General features: G+C 38.5%; 1 non-coding gene across 1 annotated transcript; it reads right to left on the reverse strand.

Annotated features, from left to right (window-relative positions):
- Nucleotides 1-10,839: 10,839 nt before the first annotated feature.
- Nucleotides 10,840-10,946, reverse strand: LOC141645163 (small nucleolar RNA R71). The gene has a single exon (XR_012544749.1). It is a non-coding gene; the product is annotated as a small nucleolar RNA R71 (small nucleolar RNA).
- Between the last annotated feature and the right edge of the window lie 577 nt (nucleotides 10,947-11,523).

The raw sequence follows: 11,523 nt of genomic DNA on the forward strand, positions 1-11,523 counted from the left end.
CCACTCTACCACTTTGTTTTTTCACGTTTGCCAATGCGTGTTTTATGCGGTAAATATCGTTAACTACGTATTTGCAAAAATTATAAAAGTTAGATATTTTTAATTTACTCGTAAAGACGAATCAAACAAGATCCCGTATGAATATATTTTCCCTTATGTTTTGAGAGAAAATTGAAATTGAATGTTAAGCCGCGAATAGAGTAGAAAATGGAAAGTGGTCGAGTGGAGTTGAATGGAGGAAGTATGAATTAGTCTTATATTTGCTTATTTATGATTGTTAATTTTGTTTAGGTGTAAGTGGATTATACATCTGATGTAGTACATCAGATGGTATACTTTTTGAGCACTAAGATAAAGTTTTTGAATTTTAATTTAAAAATTTTGAGTTTTATTATAAAAATTTTGAGTTTATTTACTTAAACATTAATCTCAAAAAGTTACATCATAACTCAAAAAATTACATATAAGCTCATAAAATTTTGATTTTTGACGTCATGAAACCAAAATGTAATTTATAAGCTTTATAGAACTCAAGAAAAAAATACATAAAAACTCAAAAACTCATTATGTATGAGGTAGTACATCTGATGTACAATCATTTTTCTCTTTTGTTTAGGGATTGGTTAGGATGAAATTGGGGTTTATTGTATGAACTAAGAACATGGTTGATTGAATTTTTTTAATGTCGCTGAAATTGCTGTAATTTTGCAGGATTTTTAATTAATAATCGGTGCAGATGTGATACTATGAGTTTGAATGTCGTTATTATATTATTCTTGAATAATGTGGTAACATGTTTTGTCATAGTTCTTGAATGGTATATTTCTTGAATCATATGTTTGCATAAGTTAGGAAATGTGAATTGTGTTTGTGTAAGTCTTGAGCCGTGATCGTGACATCGTGTTAGTTGTACGGTTTTGTATGGTATGTGCGAACTTCGAGATGAAGTTTCATTTAAGTGGGGGGGGGGGGGATTGTAATACCCCGTACTTTATATGGATGACAATCTATGTTTAACATGCATAAGTTTAATGTCCTTGTCTAGTGAGCTTCTGTTATGTCTAGTGATCTTGTCTAGCGAGATAGTACTGAGCGTCTATCGGCAAGGTAAGGTATGTGGATAGACAGTGGTGGTTGGTTGATAGACAATGGTGATTTTGAGTTGCTATAGAAGGTGGTCGATCGAAAGAGAGCTAGATGTCGATCGATATAGGGGATTGACGCATCAGACGACCTAATGAACATATATAATTCTTATTTCCTAATTTATTTCCTATTGACCTAGCCTACTCTATTTGTATAAATACTTCACCCCATCTAACCTGATACACTTTACTCATCTCACCTACAAACCCTAATTCATAAGAGAGAAGTGAGAAGAGAGAGGAAGACGGTTTAAGACGGACTACTACATTAATAGCACCTCGCATCTAGACGTTGTAAGTTGATCTTGAACCCTTAATCTTATCAATCGATTACGTTCGATGGCATGCAATGTAATACTCGCCCTGTTAGGGACCCATTGACTGTCTGTTGACTAACGTTAGACACATGTTTGACCTCTTGGAATATTTACACTATCGGCCTTACGTCTTAGTAACCTTGGGGGATTGGGAACTCGATCTAGCGTAGGCCACTCAATCGAATAGTCTTGTGACTCGATCGAGTAGAGCCACTCAATCGAGTAGGTTCCATACTCGATCGAGTATGGTGGGTTCAACGTTAAGATATAAATCGTGAAGTCGTAAAGCCAAATCAGTTTTTCATTTTCATTTCTCCTAAACCTAGATCGATGACACTCTTCCTCCCTCATCACCCTTTTGAGTCCCTCACTCTTGGAGTTTACCATGGGGACGGAGGCTCGAGTCGGGTTGCGGTCTTGTCGCCGGTATGCCAGGCATAGGTAAGTCATCATCATCATCCTTAGGTTTCGTTTGTGGTTATGGTCGTTAGTAATAAGGGTACGGCTTTGTTGTTAGGTGTGTTAGGTGGTTGTCTTGCAATCGTAGGGATGTGATGCTAGCCGTGGATCGCTAAAGGTAGGTTTTCCTACTCAGTACTATTGATTAGTGGTTATATGTATTGTGTGGTAATTCTAATTATATAATAGTATGATTGTGTATGTGTGGGGTGCGTCCGTGGCTCAGTGGAGTCATCTTCGAGAATGGCTTCACGCCCTTGTTCCGCCCCTTGTGGTTCCCGTCACAAGGGGGATCTTCACATTAATGGTCCTTGGGTTTTCGTAGTATGGTTTTGAGCGGGGCTTAGGTGGTAAGGCTACGGTCCCCACTGGCGGTGTGGATTACTGGTTGCGATTAGTAATCTGGCAGGACTATACCTTCGTGCTAGTCAGGTGATTGGTGAGTTACTGGAGTTAGAGGTTCATGCTTTTGTTGTATTGTGTCTTGTTCGTTAATCTTCAGTTACTAACCTTGTGTGGTTTTGTTTGTATTTCCTTCTTGTTATTACATCTACTCCCTCCTAAAAGGGAACTTCATCCCCAAGTTCGACTATCAAACCTCAATCTGCGGTCTCATACGCTCGTTACTAAATTCCACAAATGACTATGTTTCAGGTTCGACCCACTCTCTTACCTATTGCAAATCCATTATCATATCTCGTATCGTCTTATGCCATTACTATAAACTTTCCAAGAAGTCTCTCTATGGGTACCCCTACGAGCCTCCCAAAGGTGAAGTGCCAGGTCTAACCCACGGTTCGAAACTCTAATCCTATAGACAACTTCTAACTCATGTCGGTTATATGAATACGTATTTATCACGGGGTATTACTCGATTATTACTACATATCTATATCACGTCAATCCTCATACATTAACATGTATGCACATCAAAAAACCAATACGTGGACTCTAGGAAACAATCAATTAATGCAAAATTTTTATAATGTGACTCAACCATGTTCCACATTCCCATTTCCGGATATCATGACACGCATATACCGCGTCAAATCTACCATATGATCACACATGTGTTTCCATATCCGTTCTCATTCATCATCAACACTTCCGCTCATATGAAAGGCCACAATCACTATCATGCAATGACCACTATGTGACATATAATTTGCTTGTTTCATCTTACTTTTACACAAAAAAACAAAACCACGTCAACTAACACACATCAAACAAAATTATCACATCATTATTGTTGTCCAATTACACATATCAATTGACAACTTTCATTTAAGTTTCACTCAAAAGTCACATAATGCAAACAATTCATAAGGTCTCATCTATATGGGGTCAACATGTTCATCCGACACAAACCAACCATTATAAAGTGTGAAAATAAGGATATACACTCAATATTAGGTCGAGTATCGACAAAACAGGGGTTAAAGTAGACCACTCGGTCGGGTGTAGGAGGCCACTCGGCCGATTAGGCGACCACTCTGTCGAGTACATGGTACACTCGGCTGAGTGTCACCTGGGCATGAGATTTTCATTCTCAAACTCGGTTCCAAGCTTTCCTATTTCATCACGTAAATGCTAATAGACTCCGATGGTGACTAATACGTCATCAAACAACCTAATTAAAACAAATGCACGTCCTTATGGCCATTATTATAACCCAACTAAAACAAAACATGATACCACATTTCAACTCAACCAAATACTACAACAAACTCACGATGTATGCCACGAACGCTTTACTTGACGATTAGGAGGCAACTTTACAAGCAACATCTATACTATCACCGCTAGGCCAAAATCTCACCAACTACTCTCTCTCGTCGTGCATGCATACTTAAATTAAACGGTTACCCTATATAACATCAATGACCAACTAGCTTAACAACACCATTTAACCCACATGCATTACATATTTCGCTCTCAAACGTTTACCCATAATCCACTTGGTGATGCTACATCTACAACTTTATCTCACGAAATACATTCCCCAAACTCTTAAACTCGATGATTATACATAATTCCGCACTTCACTCCTTCACCTAAATCCTTTAAATGTATCAATACCTCTAGGCAACGAGACATACACTCACATACGACTCATTTCCGTTCAATGTTCTTTTACCCACAATACTTACAATACTACTTAACCAACATTCAAGGTTTAAATCAAAAGTATTCATTCCATGACTTACCACTCATAACATTATACATGTACCTCTCTACCTGACTCAAATCCACATCACTTACTCAATTTTTACCTCAATTCCAATAAAATACTTGTTTCCCATTCATAACCCCCAAGATGACACACTCACTCATCGCACATTATTAGCATTTTGCTCCTTATACTAATGAGCTCGCCGATTCACTCCCGTCTCGCATACCCTCAATCACAAGTCTATACGTCTTCACTCATCAAAATCATACAATCCACAAGGTAAGCTAAGCAGTGACTCATGCATATACAAAACAACACATTATCAACAAAATTGCAACACTATGAAGCAAGGATGTAAAATTTAATCATATATCCTATGGTATATATTTAGCAAAATTTTAAGATGAGGTTCTCGAATTAAGGCAATGCATAGCATTATTAACAAAATTGAAGTCTTATTTCTCAATTAAATCAAGAAAACTTTAAAATGAAATTTTTAAATTTTTAAGACCATACGGTCCATACCTCACATCATTAAGCCACATTTGAATCTTTACAACATAGTTAGACAAAAATAGACGGAGTATATAAAACCACATCAAAATCATTCATTTTTAAAATGAAATCTTAAAAGATTTTTGGGCAACATTTCAATATGAAATTTTGGATTTTACGATAATATATGCAGTTACCAACAGAGAAAATCAAAACTTAAGCGTTGGAAGATTCTTGAGCCTCATTAGTCAACTAAACTAGGTCTCAAACACCAACAAATCAAAGCTTAAGAATGAGCCTTAAAGTTTCAAAATTTTCAAGACAAAATTTCAAATGTACGAAAAAATTAGCAATAACAACCGAACTTTGGTCCTTGCCAAACCATTAACCAAGCAATAAACGCAAAATAAAATTATCGACTCAAGAATGTATACTTTCAAGTTCATAAAAAAAAATTTGGGTAAATTTCAACATGAAAATTCATCTTTGACATCATAAATGACGAAAAAGGTGATTAATATCATTAATCAAATAGAACATGCCATTGATTGGCAAAATTTGAAGGGATTAGCACAGGTTTAAACAAAATCAAGTTTTGAAAATAAGAGGAAGAAAACATCGCTTACATGATGAGATTAGCCAATTTAAGAGGATAACATGAAAGAGAAAACTTGAATCTGAACAACAAACATCACAAGGGAATTTTAGAAATAATTTTAAATGACGAAAGAATAAAGAGGTAAAATAAAATTAGGTAATAACTCAATTTTTTTTTGTGAAATTAACAACCCAAAAATCGGCACTTGGTCGAGTGCCCTGTCCACTCGGTCGAGTGTCTTACTTCCAGAAATTTTAAAGTTTCTGGAATTTGGTCCACTCGGTCGAGTGGTAAGGTTCGCTCGGTCGAGTGACTGGTACTCGGTCGAGTACTAGTTCGCACTTGGTTGGATGCCTCTCTATGATTTGCAATTCACGACTCACAAATATTATATTTATACTAACGACTAATCTACTAACAATCATTACTAATCACATTCTAACATATAATAACCATTCATCGAAACACATTATACATATGAATACTTACATCCAATTTTCACACGATAGATGCACCACATTATAAACAGCGATATCATGCAAAACCTATTGACTTGTTATAGTAAACACGTAATCACGCCATCTTTCACATATCATCATGCATCGAATGGAGCCATATATAAGGCAAGGAACTAAACAATGATCACAACTACATATAATCAAGCAACATTTCATTTCAGTAAATAAATCATGTCAGATGCTAAGCAAAATTCATATCACGCATACAATCATGCAACATATCACGTTACGTTTCACGACTCGTAACCACCCACATAGTGACAAACCGAAGCAATAGGATCTAGTTTTTAAATGAGGGATCCTTCTCACCCAAAACTGACCTCCTATTGCATTCAAGTCGGGTTCATTTTATTAGACACTCCTAGATTCATTTTATTTCATTGGTTTAGGTTCCACAATTGTCGCTCTGATACCACTTTGTAACACCCCAACTATCCGGCCGAGATAATTGGAGCGTTACCATCTCGGTTTCCCGAGGTAGTATTACAAAACTCCGATAAAAGAACATTTTCGAAATAAACATAATGTTTAGTGAATTACAGAAACGTAAACAAATGAATAAAAGTAAAGCTCATGACAACTATACTCGTCTCGTGACTCTTCAAGCTCGTCCCGTCTCCCACGTGCTATCCAAATAACTTGTACTGGACCTGCTCCCCATATGACCAAAGGACATCATGTGGATCGACATAGGCCACCCCAAAAGAGATAGGTGACAATTACGCAGACACACAAACGTCAGTAACGATAAATAAAGTGTGATACAACTCAAGTGTGTGAGTCAACAACATGACCATGATATGAATGGCACACAATTATCCAACCGTCACGCCGGTACCGGGACACGCCCAGACGTACCCACAACCACTGGTGCCAGGAACACATCCACGATACCACACTCACACAAGGTACTCCGAACACGTCGGTGGTACCGGGCCTAAGAGCGACTCGGGTCCCCTGCCAGACGTCGTGCCTCACCACACGCGTCCCTCCAAACTCAAGTCATTAATGTGCACATCCCTCTTGGAGCGGGAAACTCCAAGAGGCGACTCAAGCGGAAGACAGTCTCCCAACCGCCTTCTGTCTCCACAACAACAAATAACCAATCATGCCCTTCGACATATAAAATAACATAAATATGCAAGATACAGTATAACATGCCAATTATAGACTTATCTAATTTAATTAAATGACAAACGACTCATTTAACAATTAAACACATTATCGAACTGAGTAGGATAAACTTACCTTTTAGCAATCCCATCAAATAAGCAAGCAAACCGATATAAATGCGCTCCTCCGTAAAATCGGCACCTAATTACGATAATTAAATATAATTACTAACTAATCTAATTAAATTAAATACGAGTTAATTAATTAAATAGAAACCCGTCTTAAAGCTATTCACATCCCGACTCCCGACTTCCCCGACTCTGGCCACACTTGCCGCCGCCACCATGGACCACCACTACGAACCGTGGTGGCCACGGCCAACAGCAGCCCTCACGGCCGCCCCCAACATCAACAACCGACACCAACAACAACAAACACACACGACACCAACAATAACCAGCACCACAGCCCCCACCGTGGGCCACCACCACCACGGTGGTCCCTACCTAACCTCCCACCAGTCGCCATCTTCTGGTCCGAGTCCAACCACCATGACAAATGACCACTATAGCCGCTAGCAACAAATAACAACAACAAACACAACCAAGACAAAATAGTCCGTACACCCCCTTTTAGACTCGATTTCCGACCACCACAACAACCCTCCCCACCACCCAAGACCATCACTAGCTTGTACTCACTACCCTCGACACAACCATCCCAAAATCAACCCCGGTCAGTCATGGTAAGAGGGTTAACAATTCGTCTTAAGACCGTCGCACAAAACAGCTATAATCCATTATATATACTCGGTCAAACCACCATTTTGGTGGTCAACGGTGGTCCTATGGTGGCCACGGTAGGTGTAAGTCGCGGGTGAGTCAACGGTATAAATTAAATTACATATAAATAAGTTTAAGACGATTTTACCTTACGATCTGGAGGCGGAGGGCAAAATCTCCACTTTCTCTTCCTTTCTCTCTTTCTCTCTTTTCTCTCTAAAATTTGGTGGGTGAAGATTGTGTTGAGGTTTTTAATGTATAAGGGTGATGGGTGAATAAGGGTGGAGTATCTAAGGTGAGGGTATATATACATAAGGTATTATGCGGATACGTATACATGCATCATATTGCGTATTATTATTATCATCATTACCATCCTATAATAATTATTATTATTATTTTATTATTCCGTCTCAAACATAACTCGTATAAATACAATAAAATATTATTATATAAAAATATAAAAACGGAGTATTGCAGTAACTAAATGTATTAGTTCTTTTATTGGCATTATGATATATCATTCCTCAGACAATCGAGATGGTAACGCCCATATATGCTAGGGAAGGTCTTGTTAAGGCTCCTTGGTAGATGGGGGGTGTTACAAAGTGGTATTAGAGTAACCCTGCGACCATGTGGTGAGCCTGTGGATGGGAGTACTCGGGTCACCCACCTAGCGGGGGAGGATTCTAGGCTTGGCTGCGCTCAAGTTTGATTCACAACGAGGGCGTTATGTTCTTTAATGGGGGAGTTTGTAACACCCCAAGAGTTGAGAATAAAGTTGTCCCACATCAGAAAAATATAGAGCTAGTGATATGTTTATAAGAGGTTCCACCCACCACTATAGTAACAAGGCCTTGTGCTTTTGGGTTTGAGTGAGGACAAATAATGGCCCAAACCAAAGGTACACATCCCATGTTATTGGGGTTGTGTTACGACGGTGGTGGGTTGGGTTGTTATACAATTGTGGATGTTGGGATTCAAATTATCGACGGGTTTGAATATTGTTTGGAGTCACCACCAATTTGAAGGAAAACTAGGAACCATAAGTGAGATTTGAGTTCGTGGTCGAAAGTACGTGATGGGAAATGATACGTGCATTTTATATAGTCTTTTTGAGCCTTTATTGCACGTATTTCTATGCGATTCTCGTAGTATTAAGCTATGAAATGCCCCGAATAGTCTACTTTGGTTCGCTTTGCTTTATTTGCAGGAACGGACCCGGAAGTAGCGGAATCATGCCTTTTTCTGCCCCTTAGCATGCATTCATGGAGATGGAAGAATTCAAGCGGTCTCGGAAGCTAATCAACGAGGTATGGAGCTGGTTCAGTGGCAGTGTACTCGATCGAAGGCTTTTATAAGCCTTTCTGTTTGATCGAGTAGATATGGGTGGTGAGAAGACCTCGATCGAGACCCTGTTGTTCTCGATCGAGAGGTGGTACTTTGAGGTTCTTCGATCGAGTATGTTAAGTACTCGATCGAGAGGTTCTGCTGAGGATTTGCTCGATCGAGGAGAATGGAGTTGCTCGATCGAGAGCTTTGCTAGTATACGCGAGATTTTATCGCGAGAACTTATTTATTTTGTTAATTACGTGTTTAATAAATATCTTTCCTATATAAAGAAAAGACGTCACTTAGGTTTAGGTTATCTTTTGATTAATCTCAGAAACTCTTAATTACTCTTAATCATTCATTTAGCAGACACTTTTATTTTATCTTTTGTTCGACGTTACTTCGTTCTTTTGCCAGATCTTATACTTTTTAATCCTTCTTACTCTCTTTATTTAATTTAATCTTCTTTTGCATAATTTAATCCTTGTTCTTAATTCCTATTTTCATTAGTGTTGTTGTTAAGTATATGTTATTTCATCTTCATCATCTTTATATCATGTCTACTATTATTTCATCTATTGTTGTTATTTTCATTATGAACACGCGTAGCTAAATCCTTTTGTGCTAGAATTAGGGGAGCCATGGTAGTGAAACAATAATGTTATAATTAGATTAGGAGGTTTATATGTGATAATTAATTCATAACAATATAATTGTAATCGTTTAGTTGAGTGCACGCTTCTAAACTAGTTAATCCGGTTAAATTCAGACCTAGATCGAGAGATTGGAATGAACATACCTGTTATGAACAATATACTACACTAATGAGGGTGAAAGCTAAGTTAGTGGTATTTTAGGGCGGATAGCGGACCGAAAGGACCTTTCACCCTTCTCACATTAGACCGACTGATCTCGTTATGACTGAATTGGCTAATTACCATGGTGAACCGCCATCTTAACATTTCTCTCTTTATTTGATCACATTTTATTTCATTTTTACTATTGTTATTGTTCTCTCTCTTTTTGCCATTTAATTCAAGTTATTAGTTTAGAAATGAAATCAAAACACCCCCAATCTGTTACCGTGACGGATTAGAATAACAAGTAGATATAATAGCCTCCTTGTGGAGTACGATACCCGACTTACCTCTACTATATTAGTTGAGCCGGTTGGTTTATTTTTGATAGGGTCGCGACAACCGTGTCAAATTTTGGCACCGTTGCCGGGGAGGCAATTAGCCTATTTACTTGTCTATTTTCGTTTGACTCAGTCTCGAGGGATTTCTAATTCCTTGAGACAGTTCTTATTATTTTTCTTTTTTAGTTTTGTTTATAACCAGGCTAACAGGTCAGAATTAGTACCAGCTGATCCTGAACCGCAGCGGACTTTTCGCCGTAGACAGAACTTGTTGAGAAAGAATCTTCAAAAGGAATCCTTGAGTACTTTTGACCCCGATCTTGAAAACTTTACATTTGTAGAAGATCAGTCTTTAGAGGAAGACACTTCTATTTCTGCAACCAAATCTGCAAAGATGCCTAACATTGCCAGTCATTCCGAGCCTACAACTGACTCTATTCCTAAGGGTTTTAATCTTGCAATCGAAGATGAAAATACTTTTGATATTCGGCCATCTTACACTAATATGGTTGAGAGAAACTTGTATCGTGGAGTAGCTGGTGAGGACCCGAGAAAGCATATGGAGGTCTTTACAGATTACTGTTCTACCATTCCCGCTACTAAGGGACTGACACAAGACAAGATAAAGGAAGTCCTTTTTCCTTTATCTCTTACAGATGGAGCCCGAGAGTGGCTAACGGATCTGGATAGGACTGCAGCTGGAATTACCAACTGAGAGACCTTGGCCCTTGCTTTTTATAAAAGATATTTTCCTCCACAAATAACTAATGCATTGAGAGGGAAGATTACGAGTTTTAAACAAACTCTAGATGAGAATTTGTATGAAGCATGGGGTCGATTTAAGAAGCTTGTTTGGTCTATCCCACATCATGGTTTTAACCAGTGGTTTTTGTGCAACCAGTTCTATAATGGGTTGTATGATAACCACCGCGTTATTTTGGATGCTGCAGCCAATGGTCGGTTCCAAAAGAACATTGATGATGATAAGGGCTGGGGAATTATAGAAGAGATGGCCACCCATTGTGCTGAATATGGGAATCCTAGAAGCGGTATTAGAATGGTTCTACTGATAATAGTGCACTTGTGGCTCAGCTGGAAGCCATGAATGCCTGATTTGATAAGTTTGAGTTGCAGGCCGCGGGGAATCAACAGACGGTTCACTTGTTGTATAGACAAGAGACCGTCTCATGTGAGAGATGTGGTGCTAATGATGGTCATACTACCGTGGACTGTTTAGCTGAAAAGGATAAAGTCTATGACTTCCAACAATTTAGGCAAGGAGGCTCTTATTATAACAATCAAGCTGGAGTTCATCCTAATTTGAGATGGACTAGTCAAAATGTCTTGAATCCTACACCTCTACCGCAGCAACAAGCTTATGTACCACCTCATAAAGCTCAACAAGGCTTTCAAAAGCCTCCTTCTTTCCCCACCGCCGTAACAAGGTGCCTCT

Source organism: Silene latifolia, chromosome 2 (genome assembly GCF_048544455.1).
Source record: "Silene latifolia isolate original U9 population chromosome 2, ASM4854445v1, whole genome shotgun sequence".
NCBI lineage: Eukaryota > Viridiplantae > Streptophyta > Magnoliopsida > Caryophyllales > Caryophyllaceae > Silene > Silene latifolia.